This window comes from Eurosta solidaginis, chromosome 2 (genome assembly GCF_040869045.1).
Source record: "Eurosta solidaginis isolate ZX-2024a chromosome 2, ASM4086904v1, whole genome shotgun sequence".
NCBI lineage: Eukaryota > Metazoa > Arthropoda > Insecta > Diptera > Tephritidae > Eurosta > Eurosta solidaginis.
The window spans coordinates 145,004,312-145,019,288 of record NC_090320.1 but is presented as its reverse complement, the minus strand read 5'-3'; the positions used below and the strand labels follow the sequence as shown (position 1 = coordinate 145,019,288).

At 36.5% G+C, this 14,977-nt stretch overlaps 1 protein-coding gene and 1 pseudogene across 4 annotated transcripts in view; one reads left to right on the top strand and one right to left on the bottom strand.

The window, feature by feature from the left end:
- The window catches only part of Cand1 (Cullin-associated and neddylation-dissociated 1), a 484,840-nt gene that overhangs the window by 216,340 nt on the left and 253,523 nt on the right, over nt 1-14,977 (bottom strand). The window lies entirely within an intron of this gene.
- LOC137239871 (congested-like trachea protein) lies at nt 3,654-5,772 on the top strand (annotated as a pseudogene).

Here is a 14,977-nt window from a genome sequence, read left to right as displayed (position 1 = left end):
ATTCAGAGCATATGGCAGCAGCGAAACGAATCTTGCGTTATCTAAACACTACGCAAGACAAACAGTTAAGATACTATAGCACCGGAAAAGACATAGGTTTTGTTGATGCAGATTGGGGCGGCGATGGCAGCGATCGAGGATCTTATACTGGTTACGCATTTTTCTTTGCTTGTTGCGTATTTTCGTATGAATCGAAAAAACAGGCAACAGTAGCATTGAGTAGTACCGAAGCGGAGTATATGGCTTTAACAGCTGCAGCAAAGGAGGCAATTTATTTAAAGCAGCTACTGAATGAAATGAACCCGGTATATCATTCACGGAGTAAACATATTGACATCAAGTATCATTATGTTAGAAATGCTTATAGAGGAGGCGAAATTGAATTAAAATATTGTTGCAGTAGTAACATGGTAGCAGATATATTAACTAAGAATTTGGCTAGACCTAGTCACGATAAATTTACTAAATTGTTAGGTTTAAGCTAAATTATTTGTGTATTAATTTAAATTGAATTTTAATGCACGAATATGACCGTTGAGGAGGCGTGTTGAAATATATTGCACGGCACACTTATATACAACGACCATATTCATGCAACACTGTTTTTTATTATTCTATGTTCTTTGTACATAATTTCAACTTGTTCAAATGAAATCGAAGTGACTTGCTTTTTAACTGCGTTCGAGTAAACATATCAATAAATATATTATAATCAAAGTAACTTGTTTTTCTTCATTGGGTACCAGAAGCAAGTGTGGTATAGAAAGTGTTCTTGTAAATCCAAAGATATCTCAAGAGATAAAAAAAAAAAATAAATGTAAGGCGCGATAACCTCCGAAGAGATCTAAGGCCGAGCTTCTCTTCCAATTTGCGTCGTGCTCCTCTTGATTTTTCCCTACAAATTGGACGGACGGGACCTACATGTTTTATGCCGACTCCGAACGGCATCTGCAAGGCAGATGAGTTTTCACTGAGAGCTTTTCATGGCAGAAATACAATCGGAGCGCTTGCCAGACACTGCCGAGGGGCGACCCCGCTTAGAAAAATTTTCTTCTAATTGAAAAATCTTATTTCTAAAATTTTGATGGTGCTTTGCCCGGGAGTTGAACCCAGGGCATACGGTGTGATAGGCGGAGCACGCTACCATCACACCACATATCTCAAGAGATATAAGCATAAATTTCAAGACTTATAAACTTAGGAATAATTCTTGTTTTTCTACATTTTAAAAGGAACTTTATATTTGATTTGACTTTTACCAATTTTTTTGATGTGGACTGCAACTTGTTGATTGTTGATCTAGCTGTTTCGTTATAGTTCTTTATTGTAGCATATCCCATGTTTGGTGATTAATGCCCACGGCGTGCCTTCCGTCTACGTAAATTATAATTTTTGCCGACCTTTTTCTTCAACTAATTGTCCTGTTTTGCTGGCTCGAGGTCCGTGTTTTATAAATTAAACACAATTGTTTCTTTTTTCAAAAAAAAAAAAACGATATATTTCGATTGCTCTACGGCAATCGTCTTCAAGGTTACAGAGCTAATAAAAACATAAGGAAAACAATTAACAAATATACATATCAAACATTTAACATATTTACATACTTTTCTTAACACGTTTGGTCTGTGCTTTACTTAGCAGGTGTTTGTAAATATGAGCGGAATGGTCCACATCACTCTTATAGTTGAGTCGTATGTTTGTCGGTACGTTGATAATATGTAACATTTCAAGAGTAAATCGTTTATTATAGTGTTGTTCTTGTTGTAGTATTTTGGTCTCGTCAAAGTTAGGTATGTGGCCGCTAGTTGCACAGTGGGCCATGAGTGCAGTTTTGTGATTATTTAGTTGATGGCATTGTTTTAAAGATTTGTGTTGTGATAATCTTGTTTTTAATTTTGACTTGGTTGTACCGACATAAATGTTATTGCAAGTTTCCCCAACATTGCATTTACAGGGAATTTTGTATACAACGTTGCTTTTGTCCATATTTGATATATTCGATTTAGTTTTATTGAAAATACTTTTTAATGTGTTAGAGGGCTTATGTGCTATTTTTACGTTTTCTTTGTTATAACAGTCAGACTTGGCCAGACGCTCTGACAGCTGTGGTACATAAGCCAGCGACTTAAAAATAAATGGTTTCTCGGGGTTTTGAATGTTTTTTGGAAGTTTAGCTTTTTTTATAAATTTTTTAATTGTGTATTTCGGAAAATCGTTATTTCTTAATATTGTGAATATTTCTTTCTTTATTTCATCGTGGTATACTTCGTCCGAGGTGTGCAGCATTCTACGTATACAGCCCATTGCTGTATTAATAATCATAGATTTAGGATGCTTTGAATTAAAATTTATTATTCGTCCTGAAGCTGCGGGTTTTTTATACCACTTTAATTTAAGTTGATTTCCACGTCTATTTATTTCGGAGTTCAGATAAGCTAATGTTCCATCATTTTCTATTTCTAAAGTAAATTGTATACTCTTATCAAAATTGTTAAGTGTGTCCAGTGTATTTTGTACCTCATTCTCACGTACTATGGCGAAGAGGTCGTCGACATATTTTGTATTTTCAATAAAACCAAATCGAATATATCAAATATGGACAAAAGCAACGTTGTATACAAAATTCCCTGTAAAGGCAATGTTGGGGAAACTTGCAATAACATTTATGTCGGTACAACCAAGTCAAAATTAAAAACAAGATTATCACAACACAAATCGGATTTAAAACAATGCCATCAACTAAATAATCACAAAACTGCACTCATGGCCCACTGTGCAACTAGCGGCCACATACCTAACTTTGACGAGACCAAAATACTACAACAAGAACAACACTATAATAAACGATTTACTCTTGAAATGTTACATATTATCAACGTACCGACAAACATACGACTCAACTATAAGAGTGATGTGGACCATTCCGCTCATATTTACAAACACCTGCTAAGTAAAAGGCAGTACCATACTCCACGTCGCACAGACCAAACGTGTTAAGAAAAGTATGTAAATATGTTAAATGTTTGATATGTATATTTGTTTATTGTTGTCATTATGTTTTTATTAGCTCTGTAACCTTGAAGACGATTGCCGTAGAGCAATCGAAATATATCGTTTTTTTTTTTTGAAAAAAGAAACAATTGTGTTTAATTTATAAAACACGGACCTCGAGCCAGCAAAACAGGACAATTAGCTAAAAAAATTTCATTTGATTGTAAAATTTTCATTTACATCCTGTACGACCCAAAAATATCCGCTAAAAACGTTGGCGATAACAGTTTTTTGGAAAAAAAAACAGGGTATACATATGAAAATTTTTTTAGTAGGTCATGAAAAAAACCTTAAAAATCAAAGTCGAAAAAGTCAAAAAAAATGAAATTTCGCAGGCTCGAAAATTATTTGTTTGGGTATGCGTAGTGGAACTTTTTTCCTGAGCCCAAATGCTATTGAAAAATCGATGGCGCGATATCGGTTAACTTTCGTCCATACAAATCGACCCACCCTAATATCCATACTTTTTATATATATGAAATATAATGAATAAAATGAATTTGAGCTAATTTATGAATTTTCAAGTAATTTTTTAATCCGACTAGGACTAGTATATGAACTAGTAGGATGCAGATGCAAATATCGCCTAGTATGTCATTACAATGATGCATAGACTGAGTAGTATGCCAACTGGTATTTTGAAGTTGAATGCACTAACTAGTATGTCAATTGGTACAATATTGGTGTATATAATAACTAGTGTGCTATCTGGTATAATGGTGGCGCAAAGGCTTAGTACTGTGTTAATTGGTATGACCCTGATGGGTATCTGACTAGTATGGCATCTGGTACGATGTTAGTAAATATGTCTAGTTTGTTAATTGGGATGCTTATGCAGAGACTGACAATTGATATTTCGTAGGACATCGCCGTGTCAATAATACCACATACACAGGCCCGGCGAGAGGGGGGAGGGGGATTCCCCCCGCCCGGGGTTTCTCAGGGAGCCCAGATTTAGAGGTACTAAGACATTTTTTTTTTTTAATTCAGGAGAGTCTTTAGTTGTTCCATGTGCAAATTTTAAGCCGAATTTCAAAAGCAACGAATATTGATAATGATTATTTGCCTGGGCCTGAGGAGACAATAAAAACATCAAACAAAAATGTGCTTCTCAGGGGGCCCGCGATTTAGAGGTACTAAGGCATTTTTTTTTTAAATTCAGGAGAGTCTTTAGTTGGTCCATATGCAAATTTTAAGCCGGATTTCAAAAGCAACGAATATTGATAATGATTTTTTGCCTGGGCCTGAGGAGACAACAAAACCATCATACAAAAATGTATGCTTACATGAATCCGAAATCGTAAAGTTTTCGTGGTGACACTGATGAAGGTTCATCTTCAAAAAGTCTTCCAACAATACCACCAACTCTGTATCAAAGTCCAGATTATTTAAACGACTTCGATATCAGTACCGTGAATAATGAGTTTTTGCGATCTGAAGAAGTCAACGAAATAATTCGTCGAGGTCATCAAAAGTGCCCTGTTATTTTTCCACGCGATTGTCATGACGAGGCATTTCCTACCTCGTTGTTAAACAGAATCTTGCCAAATGGAGAGAAAGTGGAGCGTGACTGTTAAGCACCAATACTTTAAATATACCTAAAATTTTTTGTGATGATATTCGAAATTCCAGGTATGGCACACGAAAATACTTAAGATCACATTAAGGCCCGTATTATGTATGTCACCGTGAATGTTTCGTCGCATTCACATTCACCCAGAATTCGTATTTTATAACTTCTTACGTATTCGCGTTTGTCCTCTTACGTAGTCACTACGTATTCACTGAAACTGTCAAACCCAATACGTAGCCAGTATAGCCACTTGTTACCTTTTTAATTCGGAAAGCTTTGCGTAAACCAATATTTATTGTACCAGCGCAAGAACGTAAGGCAAATCCTTTGAAGGCTTTCTTGAGTGGCGGATTTGGTTGCATATACAATGTACACTCGAGACATCCATTGGACACCATTAAGGTTCGTCTCCAAACAAGGTCAACCCCGCTCCTGGTCAACCGCCCTTGTACAAGGGCACTTTCGATTGTGCTGCCAAACTATAAAGAATGAAGGCGTCACAGGCCTATACAAAGGTATGACTGCACCACTCACAGTGTAGCGCCCATATTTGCGTTATGCTTTGCTGGTTATGCATTGGGTAAACGCGTGCAACAAACAGGTGAAAATGCAACCGTTATTACAGCGCCTGGTGAACATATTAAATGCTTATTACAAGTGCAGCAATCGTCAGGTTGCGAACGTGAATACAAGGGTATGTAAGATACAGCCTCGAAATTGTATAAGGAAGACCGTATACGTAGCTTTACAAAGGGAGCTGTGCGAAGCTGTTGTGTGATTTATCCGCAAATGCTTTCTATTTTCTCACTTACCAGTATATTCAAGATAAGGTCAAAAAGCAAACTGGCAGCGAAATGATAAGCATCGGTTAAAAAATGTTTGCTGGTGGTGCAGCGGGTATAGCATATTGAATGGTGGGTATGCCAGCTGATGTATTCAAGAGCAGATTGCAAACAGCTCCCGCAGGCAAGTATCCGCGTGGCGTGCGCAGCGGCTTCGTGGATCTAATGCGTACCGATGGTCCTTTGGCTTTATATCGTGGTGTCACACCAGTTACGTTACGTGCCTTTCCATTCAATTCTGCCTGCTTCTTTCGCACCCAGATAGCAAATGATGCTTTCGACGCTATCGTCGCTTTAATAAACTAAAGAATTTAAACTAAAAGACCAAAGATAATATTTTTTTACAACAACATAGTCTATATAGTGCACTTATAAATCTATGCAATTTTCATTATTTTAATTTATATAAAAAAAAATTAAGTATTTTACTTATGATTATTGCAATCATACTGAATAGTTGTAAAGTTGTTAGTGTACACAACCTATATACATAGGCAGAAAAAGTATGAAAATGACGAGATAGTTGAGCAGCTATTTGGAGAATTACAACCAAAACAGCCAAATCATATGCAGCGCGTATAAGAGGCATGACTAAGTTCTTTCAGGAAAAAGGTAAATTTCATATTTATTTTATTGTTTTGTTGTAGTTGTTGTTGTTAAAATAATAGTGCTTCGCTTCATCAAAAAGGCGGGATTACTCAAGAGTTGTTATTGTAATTGCAGAAACAGTCTCCAAGTCCAAGCGGCTTTTATGGTTATGGGCAAATCCGTTTCCACCCGAACAAGTATTTTGGTTATAGTATGAACTCCGTTGAAGGTTTTTACCCTCCATACCTACAAGTCTGCGGTGTCTTTCTTGTTGTTGTACTAACGATAAAGACACTGTTGTTGCCGTTGTTGTAGCAGTGGATCGCCCCATCTAATAAGTGCGACCAATCATCAATGTCCTCTAACGGGAGTCCAACGAAACTTGTTTTTTCAACCGGGCTGGACAAAGTGAGAGGGGTGTTAGAAGCGTTGGTTTCAAATTATAATTAAAAAGATGGTTGGTGACACGTGGGGACACATTCCAAATAGGATATACATTTTGTAAGTCGGGGTTGATTCTGGATAGGTAAGAGTTTAACCTGTTACAGTACCCAGATCGAAGTTGAGCTAGAGTGACCGCCCTTTTCCGTAGGGAGAGTGCGTTCTTTAAGTACCGGATTCGCCGGGCAATTCCCGGTATGGAGCTCCGATGCCTGTTGGTTTATATCACTGATACTCATCAATCAGATGTCTGCTGGGATGCCCAGCATTCTGGGTATTCAACAGAAACTGTTTGTTCAGCATTTCATTTATCTCCCTAATGTGGACTACTCCCGCCTTATTGTGTAGGTGGTGTTCTGGGGACATAAGACGACAGCTATGGCGGTTCTGAGGGCAGTATTTTGGCAAGCCTGTATTTTCTTCCAGTGAGTAACCTTTAGGCTCGGCGACCATATCGGGGACGCGTAGCATGCAATCAGGTGTCCAATTGCTTTGTAAGTGGTAACGAGTGTTTCTTTGTCTTTACCACAAGTGATGCCGGCAAGAGATTTAAAGATTTTATTACGGATATGGATTTTAGGAATAATTCGGTTACATGCTCTCCAAAATTTAGATGCTCATCGAACGTCACACCCAGGATTTATGGGTGTAAGACAGAAGGTAGCGTGACTCCATCGACGTGGATGTTCAATATGGTCGACTTTTGGCGCATCCATGTTATAAAAAAAGTCGCCGATTTGGTCGGTGACAATGTCAAGGTTCTCGAAGCGAAACAACTGGAGAGATCAGGAGATAGTTGTTTATTTTATTACCTATCTCTTCGATGGGTGGCCCGAGACCAGTAGCCATTATCGTGCAGTCAGGGGCTTCGATATATAGAAGTTAAACAGAAGCGAGGATAGGAAACCACCCTGAGGTACCCCTTGCCTAATTCTTCTTGGCTTAGATGTTGCGTACGTGAATTGTACCGATGATTGTCGACGAGACAGATTATTTGCGATGCACCTTTGTGGATCGAAATAATTCACTGTGTTGTTCGAGAATCAGCGATTTATAAAAACATTTAAAAAAAAATAGCACAGAGGTATAATTATTATAGTTATTAAAAAATCCACAATAAAATTATTATTGTTATTTTCCTATTACTCAGAATTAGTTTTTGACATAAAACTAAGAAAATAAGGATCGTAACGAAAGATAGTGACAAAACTATAGTATAACTATTAGTTATAATCAGTGACTCATTTTAATAATTTTTTTTCTTGACTCGAAAAAGTCCGGTTAAAAACTATTCCTTGGTGAAAGTATATGGGATTCCGGGGATTCCCATGGCATTTTCAGGACGACTCATGCATCCTTTTTCAAGAAAATCCACCCAACAAATAAAATCCGGGTATTTATTTCATAAGTCCGAAAATAAAAGTTAAATCCAGACTTATAGTTTTTATTAAAAGAATAAAAGTACGACCCTATAACTAAGATACGGTTCATCTAAATGAAACGAATTTTTTACCAATCCATTCTCGTAAATATCTGGATTTGAAACCTGTAGGGACACTTTAAACTTTTTGCTTCTAGCACTAGAAACTTGTTATCGAGAAACCATAACCAACTGTTGTTGTTGCTGTAGCGATAAAGAAACTCCCCGAAGGTTTCAGGGAGTGTTATCGATGTTGATGGTCCTTTGCAGGATAAATATCCGGTATGTTCCGGTAACAAGCACCATTAAGGTACAAGCTCGACCATGTCGGGAACGATTTAATAAGACCACATTGAACCTTCTAGGCCATACCAACATTAACTTTTTCTGAAGGACTTTTATTACAAAAGGAATCACTGTTCTGGTCCCTGGCTATAATTTGTAGAGGTTTCGCTTATGTTTTTTTTATTCTTGTAAAATTTTTTGACGAAATATATGTACATTGAACGAAACTCTAAATATAACCTTAATGTCTATGGAAAATTTCAATCTTTTTTTCCCGAAATACTAAGATTTTTACTCAAAAATTATAAAAAAACGACAATGAAAAAATGAAGTGAATGAAGCAAACGCGACCCAGAAGCAAGTGAATATTTTGACAGCAAAAATGACTGTTCGTGACACTTTGCGTCGCTATATAATACGAAAAAACGTAAGACAATAATCACATACAATCACCGATAGTCACTGAGTCACCGAAGTGAATGAATGCTCTTATATGATACGAATTTGGTTTCACTTGGGTGAAAGTGACTCTTCGTGTCGTTTTGCGTTATACATAATAACGCCGTAATTGTTATATTCAATCACGATCTTTACAAAATCTAGTTCAAAAGGAGGCTACAATTGATACACTTATCAATGAACAGCCAATCAAAAAGTGGAAAGAAATTTTTATATCGAATTTTGGACACTATATAGTATAAGTATATATCTTGGTGAACGAAACCATGGACATTTTTTGGGCATCTAAGATCTCATAAGCCAATATGATCCGATACTTAGAGATCATTTGGAGAAAGTTAGGATTTCACAACAGCAGCACAAACGTTTACAATTTCACTATCTTTCCCCAGACATTCAGAACGAGTTTATAGAAATGTGTTCAAAACACGTGAGGGAAACTACATATTTTAACGAATTTAGGGAAATTCCGATTATTCCAAATCTTCTGCTAACGTTCGAATCACTAAACTGTTGAATAAATAACCCCAATATTCAATAATGAAAAATGGTATTTATTAGACTACTTGAAAGTACTTCACAATAACACTTCACAACCAATAGCATGATAAAATCAAACTGATTGCTCATGCCTCAGCTGGTGCTGCTTTTATACTCTTCGGTTTCCTCGTTCGCATACTTCTAGGGATTTCTCCTTCTAGAATTTACTAGTTCGCTGAAGATTGCTTACTTTTGTGAGTATCTCAGAAATATACATGTGTATGTGTGAACACTGCTTTGCTGATGATTGCATACTTTTGTGAGTATCACTCCGCTGCTGTATGTACATATGTGTAAACATAATGATTGATTTGTTTATGTAGATACAAGTGACTATCGGCTTAGAGATGATAGTATCCCTTCCTGTTGCTAATATTCGTCACAATATATTAGATCAACGCAAGAAAGCCAAGTATTTTGCTATTATCGTTGATACTACGCCTAATGCTAGTCACGTTGAACAGACTACGTTCATTTTGCGCTACCTCCATTTCAATTCGAAAGCAAGTAATTTTAGAATTCAAGTACGGTTTTTGGCTTTCGTGGATTATAACCAAAAACTGGTCAGGAAATCGCTGATTTAATTTGCCATACTCTAGGTAAACATTCCATTAAAAGATTGTCGTGCACAAGGGTACGATAACGGCGCCAATATGAAAGGAGCTTACAAGGGGAGCACAACGTCACATTCTCGACAAAAATTCGAATGCTGATTACTCGTCTTGTTGTCTAAAATGTTTTACTATTTTCTGCAGCAGTCCACAACGATGGGACATCCTCAGACGGGCGGGATGGCATAGAAAGTCGCATGTGGTCATAACAAGCCGTTGCCGAGATGGTCGGGCTTGGTGCCGGAACGTACCGGATCTGCATCGGGCAAAGGACCATCTACTCGATAACACTCCCCAAGGCCTTCAAGGAGTGTCCTTATCGCTGCAACAACAACAACAACAACAGCATGGGACATCCTAAAATAAATGTACCGAGCTCTCTTCTCAGTCTTTCAAACACTAGGTGGTCGGCTAGAATTAAGGCAATCATGGACATTCGCAAAATATGTTCCAGGATTAACACAAGCACTAAACGCATTACTTAAACCAAATTTGACTGCACAAGCATACGGAGATGTTACATCAACAAGACCGAATGTATCTTGCTGTCCTCAATTTGGTCCAAAATACTGACTACCATTAATGAAAGAAACGTCGTTCTCCAAGCTAAAGACACCACCATAGATGTTGAGGTCCGACATCTAGATGCCTTATTAGCTGATTTGAAGTTGATCAGGAACCAATGGGAAACAATTTTAAAGGAATGCAAAACAGTTGCTGTCCAATTGAACATCTTGCCAAAGTTTCCGGACATTCGAAAGAGAAACCCCAAAAGACGTTCTGAAGATAATTTAAATGAGATGATTACGGATGATTCAGAGTCTGACTTTAAAACAATACATTCCTGGTGATCCTTGATTCGGTAATCACTGGCATTACTGAACGATTTGCAGCTGTGAGAAATTTGAGCGAGACGTTTTCCTTTTTGTGGCAATTTGAAGACATGGATGAAATTACGGTTCGGGCGATCGCAGCAAAATTTGTCGAAAAATACAAGTCGAGCATTTCTCAAAGCTTAGAATACGAAATAATTCACTTGAAACGCATTTACGAAGCAAATTTTGATAAAGGTCTGTCACCATTGGAATTGCTAAATGCCATCTACATATGTTCAAAATCTGTGTTCAATATTCCCCAACATTTGTGTTGCTTTACGTATCTTTTACAATATACCTGTCACTGTAGCTAGTGCAGAACGTTCCTTCAGCGTCCTTTCAAGAATCAAAAACTTTCATAAATCGTGTTCATCTCAAGAACGAGTTTCAGGACTTGCCACGCTTTGTGTTGAATCCGTTTTGGCAAGACAGTTAAAGTTTGATATTATTATAAAAATTTTGCAGAGAAAAAAGCAAGTAAAGCCACTCTTTGCTATCCGAACTTTCTATATTGAATAATTAAAATTTATAATCATCATTATCAGAAGTGTATTAAAATGTTACCAAATACATAGAAAAGATTATTTGAAACAATATGTGGCTGTTAAAAGAGAATTGTATTTCTACGTTACAATAAAATAGTATAAATAGTAAATATTCTGTGTTAATGTTATTGTCAGCTCTTAGTCCAAAAATGATTTAGTTGATGTAATCCATCAATAATGATTCATGACTGAGACGTCACTAATTCAAGTTAATCAAATATATTAGTGGATTTTTTATAGGGGCCCCGTAAATTGTTTAGTCCCGGGCCCGGATTTTCTCTCTACGGCCCTGCACATACATACCACAATACAGTTGCTAATATGGAAAAATTACAGAACTCATACTAGTTGGGATTTTTGGCAAACTAGTATTCTTCTAGTATACAACTAGTTGGTTTGAAATTGAATATGAAAGAAATTTTTTTTCAAAATAAAATATGAACAAAGATGCCTTGTTTGCTGAACACTCATGGCATACAGCTCATAATTTTCATCATATCGGAGAATAAAAGACTATCAACATGATCATATTTCAAAGGCTCACATTTTTCACATATTTGGGACTCATATTGGATTCCTAAATTATGAGTGCTCCGAAAACGTTTGAGAGGAATGGATTCCAGTGAGGGTAAGCAATAAGTAATGAAGGCAAGTTGAAGTATATCCTCTGGATTTGACTAATTTAGAATATGACCACTGGATGGAAATGGTGGGGTCACTTTGTATTATAACCTTTGGATGGAAGTGGTAGGACTTGTTTGTATTATAACCACTGGATGGAAGTGCTGGGACTTGTTTGTATTATAACTACATCGCTTAAGTGGTGGGACTTGTTTGTATTATAACAACTGGGTGGAAGTGTGGGACTTTTTTGGAATAGAACCACTGGATGAAAGTGGTGCGAGTTTGATTATGCTAATTTAATGGTAAGTGAAATGTTCATTGAAATTTTGATCACATATGATTTAATGATTGGTGTTGAAATAAAATATTAATCAGAAATGGCCAGAAATCAAAGCATCACACGAGGACGTGTAACGTGTCAGAATAGCCGTAACGGATCCTTTTACAAATTTAGAGCACTAAAATGATGCTTGATTAGAGAGGCCGCACTGTCGTTAAATCTACTTGTTACAAAATGCACTGTTGTAAAATCTACTTGTTAGAAAATAATGTGGTAAAATCTACTTGTTAGAAAACGCAATGTAGTAAAATCTACTTGTTAAAAAAACTGTGGTAAAATCTACTTGTTGGAAAATATGCTGTGGTAAAATCTACTTGTTGAAAATATTTATAATTGGCAATGAAATAGTAATTGTGAAAAATATTTGAGGAATAAAAAAGATTCATTAAGTTTGGATTTCACTAACGAAAAGTATCAGTGCGCGTCAAACTAACGTAAATTGCAATAATGGACCGTCATCCCGCGATATACGTACATATGCATATATTTCTACTTTTATGTTAAAACTCAAAGTTTTACTATTTTTATTTTATAGTTACTTAAACCAGGGTTCAGAAAATGTTTGAAATATAATTTTTTTTTTCTCACAAATTATTCTTTATAGTAAACACTTGTTTCGAATTTTTTTGTTCTTATCATTCCCAAATATTTGAAATGTATTGAAATATTTATACAGCTGGAGTACATGTTCAACTACTGTCACAAATAAAAACTTTAAAAATTTGAATTTTTTGAGAAAGCACAGGTTTTTGTTCTCAAATGTTTGAAATTTTTTTATTTATCTTTTCATTTGTAATACGAGTTAATTAAAAACAAACATTTGTTTTCATTCTCCAAAAAGTTTTCTTCATTGTTCATACATAAAAATTTCTTACACGGTGTTTTGTGTGAAGTAGTGTTTGGAATGGGCAGAATTTCACATATTGACAAAACAAAACTAGTGAAATACAATGCAGACACAAATTTGTCTGAGTGTCTTCGTTGTGAAAAAGAATTAAAAGGACATCTCTTGGGAAACATAAAACGCTATTACGAAGCAGTTCATAAATATAATTTTGGCAACGAATTTCATCGAAACAGATCTGGTAAGAAGGCGTCAATTAACGAATGCAGGGAGGAGTTTTGGAACTGCTGCGTTGGCTTAGTAACAATTAAAAATATTTAGAATTTTTGACGATGAAAAATACTTTATACTTTGCTTCATCCATATAGCGATACCTACCGTTTAACTATAAATTCAAAAAACATTACTGATCATTTAAGCTTGTGTGCTACTAAAATAAAAACCCAACTAAAACATATTTTAAGATAGAACTTAAGTCTTAAAATAGATGTGGCGAGCAGAATGGGTAAGAGCATATTAGGAATAAACTTTCAATACATAAAACATTATAAAATTATGATCCATACAATTGGTATGATTCAATTACGACAAAGGCACAGCTCAAGTTTCATTAAGGATGAAATATCAAAGTGCCTAGATAGTTACGGAATATGCCTAAAACAAATATATTCCACAACCAATGATAATGGATCCAACATGATCAAGGCATCCAAACTCTTGCTTCGCGATGTAGAAGAAATGCAAAGTGAATTCGTGGACTATCTTCAGATACAGAAGACGAATACTATACAATGCCAAAGTTTAATGAGATTGTCAGTTGTAAGATGCGCTTCAGTTGGCTGCGCATGACTTTTTTAAAAATATGCATAAGGACCTAGAGGCTGACAGATCTACATTTGATATGATGGAAGCTTTATTAAATTTAAAAGACTATTTCAAAACAAATGATAACGAAATTGAGTTGGAATTTGAGATTAATTGGCATTTTATATGAAATTTTGTTTCTGCATTTAACCCAATGTCAGAATGCTGTAAACGTCTTCAGACGGAGCAATATATTATTGGCGATTTTTACCGGGACTGGCTGTTATGCGAGGTAAAATTGAAAAAGAAAGTGGAAAATGAACACGCTTTTAAGTTATGGGAGTTCATGCAAAAGAGGAAAGTAAAGTTACTGGAAAATGTCGCATTTCTATCTGCATTGTATTTCGATCCACGCTTAAATTTTTTCGAATCACCGTATTACAATAACGAGCAACGAAAAGTAGCTATGGTAACAACTACATCATATATGTAATGTAAGGGTCGGTTTTTCGCTGTTCGTTGTCATTAAGGCTACGTTTATGATCAAGCGTAATCGCATCGCGCGATGCGATGAGAATCGCTGTTAGCGTTAAATTATATTAGTGCATATGGAGATGTTTATGCCAAAGCGATTTAGCGTAAAGCGAATTGAGCGATTACAAGCGACAAAAGCGACGAAAATTTGCAACCAAAATATTTTGATTCAGTTGAGCGAAACTAGCGAAACAATGGATGTTTTTATTGAAAGGGTATTTGACAGGGATGGTTTAGGGGACTCCCTCCGGGTCATTTGGGGGTCATTCCGGGATGGTTTTGTGGACTCTCGGGGTCATTTGGGGTCATACCGGAATGGTTTTGGGGACTCCCTCGGGGTCATTTGGGGTCATTCCGGGATCTTTTTGGGGACTCTTTCGGGGTAATTTGGGGGTCATTCCGGGAACTTTTTTGGGACCCTCTCGGGGTCATTTGGGGGTCATTCCGGGATGGTTTTGGGGACTCCCTCGGGGACATTTGGAGTCATTCCTGGATGGTTTTGGGGACTCTCTCGGGGTCATTTGGGGTAATTCCGGGATCTTTTTGGAGACTCTTTCGGGGTCATTTGGGGGTCATTCTGGGATCTTTTTGGGGACATATT